This window comes from Heloderma suspectum, chromosome 1 (assembly GCF_057233095.1).
Source record: "Heloderma suspectum isolate Gila_16-S chromosome 1, 16-S_ref, whole genome shotgun sequence".
Classification (NCBI taxonomy): domain Eukaryota; kingdom Metazoa; phylum Chordata; class Lepidosauria; order Squamata; family Helodermatidae; genus Heloderma; species Heloderma suspectum.
Window position 1 is genome coordinate 214201570 of NC_139458.1, and position 6184 is coordinate 214207753.

At 44.8% G+C, this 6184-nt stretch overlaps 1 protein-coding gene across 2 annotated transcripts in view; it reads left to right on the top strand.

The window, feature by feature from the left end:
* CCNYL1 (cyclin Y like 1) overlaps nt 1–4628 on the top strand; it is a 61286-nt gene extending 56658 nt beyond the window's left edge. For both annotated transcript variants that reach the window (XM_084818828.1, XM_084818837.1), the window contains one exon: nt 2517–4628. The gene's annotated coding sequence lies outside the window, so the exon portion shown is untranslated. The remainder of the gene's footprint in view (nt 1–2516) is intronic.
* Nucleotides 4629–6184: the final 1556 nt, after the last annotated feature.

A 6184-nucleotide genomic window follows, 5' to 3' on the forward strand; every position in this document is an offset into this window, starting at 1 on the left:
GTATTCTTGCCACCTCTTCTTAATCTCATCTGCTTCTGTTAGGTCCCTGCCTTCTTTGTCCTTTATCATGCCCGTCTTTGCACAAAACGTTCCCTTGAGATCTCCAATTTTCTTGAAGAGATCTCTAGTCTTTCCCATTCTGTTGTTTTCCTCGATTTCGTTGCATTGTTCATTTAAGAAGGCCTTCTTGTCTCTCCTTGCTATTCTCTGGAACTCTGCATTCAGTTGGGTATATCTTCCCCTTTCTCCCTTGCTTTTCGCTTCCCTTCTTTCGTGAGCTACTTGTAAAGCCTCATCAGACAGCCACTTTGCTTTCTTGCATTTCTTTTTCTTTGGGACGGATTTCGTTGCTGCCTCCTGAACAATGTTACGGACCTCCGTCCATAGTTTCTCAGGCACTCTGTCTATCAGGTCTAATCCCTGAAATCTATTCCTCACCTCCACTGTATATTCATCAGGGATATGATTTAGGTCATACCTGAATGGTTTAGTGGTTTTCCCGACGTTCTTCAATTTAAGCCGAAATTTTGCAAGAAGCAGCTCATGATCTGAGCCACAGTCAGCTCCAGGTCTTGTTTTGACTGACTGTATGGAGCTTCTCCATCTTTAGCTGCAAAGGACATAATCAATCTGATTTCGATATTGACCATCTGGTGACGTCCATGTGTAGAGTCGCCTCTTGTGCTGTTGGAAAAGAGCGTTTGCTCTGATCAGCATGTTCTCTTGGCAAAAGTCTATTAGCTTTTGTCCTGCTTCATTTTGTACACCAAGGCCATGCCTGCCTGTTATCCCGGTGATTTCTTGACTTCCTACTTTAGCATTCCAATCCCCTATGATGAAGAAGACATCTTTTTTTGGTGTTAGTTCTAGAAGGTGTTGTAGGTCTTCATAGAACCGATCAACCTCAGCTTCTTCGGCCTCAGTGGTTGGGGCATAGACTTGAATTACTGTGATGTTGAATGGTTTGCCTTGGATTCGTACTGAGATCATTCTATCATTTTTAAGATTGTACCCCAGTACTGCTTTTCCCACCCTTTTGTTGACTATGAGTGCTACTCCATTTCTTCTAAGGGATTCTTGCCCACAATAGTAGATATGATGGTCACCTGAATTAAATTCGCCCATGCCTGTCCATTTTAGTTTGCTGATTCCCAAGATGTCGATGTTCAATCTTGCCATCTCATGTTTGACCACCTCCAGCTTACCTTGATTCATTGATCTGACATTCCAGGTTCCTAAACAATATCGTTCTTTACAGCATCGGATTTTCTTTTCACCGCCAGACACATCCACAGCTGAGTGTCCTTTCGGGTTTGGCCCAGCTGCTTCACTCTTTCTGGCGCTACTTGGAAATACCCTCTGCTCTTCCCCAGTAGCATATTGGACACTTTCCGACCTGAGGGGCTCATCTTCCAGCGTCATATGTTTTAGCCTTGTGATACGTTCCATGGGGTTTTCTTGGCAAGAATACTGGAGTGGGTTGCCATTTCCTTCTCCAGTGGACCACATTTTGTCAGAACTCTCTGCCATGACCTGTCTGTCTTGGGTGGCCCTGCACGGCATAGCTTATGGCTTCACTGAGTTACGCAAGCCCCTTCGCCACAACAAGGCAGTGATCCATGAAGGGGAATCCACAATTACAGCAGAGTAAAAATAAAAATAAATGGCAGAAATCAAATCGTAAGTGCCACGTGGTGGGTGGCTTGCTGTTTGCCCCATTGGGTTTGGGAGGGTGGCCTCCCTTCAGCCAGCAGCAGGTGGGTTGACTGGGTGACAGCCTGCAGCTGCGCTCGCCCGGGTGCTTGGGAGCACGCTGATTCTGAGGCTTCTGGCCTCCACTGAGCTCCGTTCCGACTGGCCAAGATGGTGGACGGCCCGCTTGGTGCAGTCCCAGTCCCAGGCGGTGTTTCCACCCGTGCGCTACTCTGGCCTGGCCGCGCAAGAGCGCAGTGCAGAAGTCTGCGAAGGGCGCGCTCGAAATCTCGCAGGGCTGGTGGCCGCTGCCACTTCTCCGCGCCGGTGTCGGCCAAGCTCTGCTCCCAGGGCGGCCCCTCCCCTCTCTTCACCCCGCGCCTCTACCTCACCGTACCACTCCAACACCGCCAATCACGTGCGCCCTACGTCAAGACGCCACATGATCCTAAAGCAGCTAATGTTAAAGCAGCTAAGCCTTAGCTGCTTTAACATTAGCTGCTTTAGGAAGTTCCGGGGGAGGGGCCAAGGGAGGCAAACGCGAGTAAGGGAGCTCCGTGGTGCCCTTCCGCACAATTTTCTGCATTTTGCACGACATGCCGACACACTGCCGCCAGCACACTAATGTGTCACAGCACACAGTTTGGAAAGCTCTGACCTAACATGAGCCCTGCTAGATGAGACCATCTAGGGCCCATCTAGCTCTTTGTCCCCCTTTTTCTCATGGTGGCCAGGTGGATGCTTCTGAGAAGCTCCCAAGCAGCAATCACCCTCTCCCATCGCCACTGACAGACCCTCTCTTACTCCGTCTTTTCCTCTTCCAGATTCATTTAGCCACTGACCATCATCACATCGTGTTGCAGAACATTCCATGAGTTCATTTTATCTTGTATGAACAACGTACAGCCTTTTTGTGTGTCCTGAATCTTCTGCCCACCTTTTTCATCGAATGGAAGACAAGGAACTGAGGAAACATCAAGGCAGAGACAGACAGACAGATTTTTCCAGTCCTGTGATTTCACAGGAAAAACAAAATCTCCCAAACGTGTGTCACTTCTGGAGACTGATAGAGCTGCAGCCATGCCATGGTAGTCTTCCAGACAGTGCAGAGAATTCAGCGAGTTCTCTACTCTGCATACATGTAGTCTTACTCATACTTTGGAAAACGGTAGGAGAAACCTGTGAGGATAATTGAAGGATAAAATATTGAAACTTTGAAAATCTAGGTAGCAAACCTGTACAGCTGTCGGCAACATACACATATGGGAAGAGTTTCCTCACATGGCTTTTTCGAGCAACAGTGGGGAGTGTCCCTGTATTGTTCGGCACAATCAAGTCCTGGGAAGAGGCACTAATTGTCTTCAACTTGCAGCACTTAGCACCTCTTGGGAAGGTGCAAAGCAGCCGTTTATTAAAGTGGGGTTTGGAAATAGACTTATCTGTGGAGTACATCGAGATGCACGGAATCTGTGGCAAATACATCATTTGGGCGCTATCTTCACTGGTCCTCATTCTTTCTGAAAGGTGGAGTGCTTGCCTTTACAGACAATACGCTGGAAGCCAGAAGACAACCCATCAATTGCCATATTAGTTTCCAGAGGGGCAGCTAAGCTAGTCTTTTGCAGCAAAAACAACAAAGTCTTGTGCCACCTGGAAGACTTAATCATTTGTCATCCTCTCTGCCATAGTGGCCAATCAGATAGCATCTGAGGAAGTGTATGAGTTATTGCTGAATAATAATAATAATAATAATAATAGCAATAATAATATTTTATTATAATTTCTATAGCACTTTGCTAGTTTTTCTGGTTTCATATCTAGAACATCAGTGCTAATTAGTGATGGACGCTAGGGCCACAATCCAGGATAGGTTGATTAACAGGGCAGTTTAACTCTCTAGAACTACAGACCTTGTTTTGAGCAACTGGAAATTCAGAGCCACACAAACTGTAAGCAGAATCTTCTAAAGGCACTGGCTACCTCTTTTCCTAACAGTTCCTATTCTCACCAGAATTCACAATTTCCAACCGAGAAATGATCATGCATTCGCTAATGGATGCTAGAACTGCCATCAGTTATAAATGGAAGCAAAGAGAAGGGACCATGAAGCTCCGGGAACTGGTATTTATGTTGAAACTCACAAACATTGCTAGAATCAGGGAGGGTAGACAGAGAAACAAAAGTTTTATCAAAGTGGCCTATTGTTGTTACATTTTGGAATAATAAAGTGCAGGACAAGTTCATTGGGACCATTGTAAGGAGGAAATGCTATTCAAAGTTATAAGGCGATACAAATAACATGAATGACTGTACAGTGGGAATATGTATACAGTCTGACATGAAATAGTATTCATCAACATAATAAAGAGATTAATGTGTGTGTGTGTGGGGGGAGAATTCACAACTTCCAGCACTGCGCAGTGTTGTAATGCACACTCTGATGATCATTTATTGAACTTGTGATGTACTTTTCTTTCCAGAGATCAAGGCTTGAGTTAGTTATTCGCCCAGGTTGACCTCAAAAGTCCCTTGCCCCGCAGCAGTGGAAGTTGGCATAGTCAGCACAGTGATTGCAGAAGAACGGGAGAGATGAATGGTGCTGGCATGCTCAGTAGAATCCGCCACCTTCTGTGCTGGCACCAGAGAACCTATGCTAGCTGCCCAAAAGGGCTTAGGCCTAAGTCCAGTGCTTCAGTGAGAAATGTGAGATATGTTGCCTTAGCTACCATAGATTCTTTGGGGTGTGTGAGTGGCCGGTGGGCTCTGCAAAGCCCTGTATTATTTTCCCACTAGCCAATGCTTGAATTTGTCTGTCTTCTTTTGTTTGTTTAGTTATTACTAACATTTATGAACTTTAAATGTAAATATTTCATGTGTTGGTCCAAGTGGCCTCTAGCCCACAAAAAACGTATGTCACAATAAATTTGTTAAATCTTTCAGGTGTCACAGTTCTGTTTTTAAAAAAACAAAGATAAACACCTGATCCATGAGAACAAAAACCATTCACAATTCACTATTGAGCAATATGTTTATTACGACCAACTGAAACGCCACAAAAGATTGTGCAAGTTTTCAAGTTCTCCAGTCTCTTCATCTGGTTAGATTGTAAATATATATGTTTAAAACAGGGTGGGGGAAGAACAGGTCTATTTGTTGTTATTACAACAGATGAACACAGACTAGCCCCCTGGAATTTGTCTGATATAATCACCAGTGCTTTGTAACAAATTCCTGGATTCAAACCTGCCTGGAAAACATGCCCAAGACCTGGAAGTTCTTTTTAAACTGGAATACAAAACCCATATGCGTGTTACTTCTCCAATACAAATTGAGGATGCTCCCACAGCAGCTCATACTTTTCCTTATCTTAATACACACTCTGTAATACCTTTGCCTTGCAGGGAGGCCTGACAATCACAGCCTAGCAGTTCTATTGGCTTACATGCTCCTACCTAGGGCAGATTTATCTCTGTGGCCACTCTCATTCCATCTTTCCCAACAGGGTTTTACCACTCTAAACATGCTACCACACACTCCATTTGCAAATCTTATCCCCTCCAAGGCTCATCACTTCTTAGAGTTCAGATTCACATATCAAGGATGGAGAGTCCAAAAGATTTCCCTGGGGAAGATGGAGGCAAACTCTATTGATGGTGGACCTTCTGCAAAGAATTAACAGTCCAGGTCAATTTTTTTAAATACTTTCTTCTCCTGGTTGGGCATTCACCCAAGACAGAAATCCAGCCATGGCCATATTAGTATCTGATAAGCATTCATTAGGGAGTAAACAGGCAAACCTTACTCTTATTTGGGCTTGTCTGACTCCTTATCAGAGCTCCATATCTTGGCTTATCTGACCCCTTAGCAGAGCTCTCCGTAAACACTCCATAAAAGCAGGAACAAATTAAGTAGAATTATTTACTCCTAATAAATTTATCAACTTACAAGCTTATGGAGATTCCTGAAAAGGTGTTGGATAAGTTCAGATAAGGGTGGTGTTACAGGGAACTTCCACCACGCTGGCTTTTTGTACATGTGTAGTTTGTGTCTTGCACCTTTTTTGTTGACATCACCCTAGCACCTTGGCTAAAGTATCCATTTTGTTCTGGAAATGCTACAGGAACAGGAGGGTTTTGAAGGCTGCCAGGTCACCACCCTAGCCAGACCATCCACAGGGGTGTCATATCTTTTCTATTTATTTAAAACATTTCTATCCCACCCTATATCATTAAGATCTCAGGGCAGCATACAGATAAAATCAATTTAAACAGTTGTTGTTCAGTCGTTCAGTCGTGTCTGACTCTTCGTGACCCCATGGACCATAGCACGCCAGGCCTTCTTGTCCTGCGCTCTCTCCCGGAGCGTGCTCAAGTCCATATTCATTGCATCAGTGATGCTATCTAGCCATCTCATCCTCTGCCGTCCCCTTCTCCTTTTGCCTTCAGTCTTTCCCAGCATCAGGGTCTTTTCCAGAGAGTTTTCTCTTCGCATT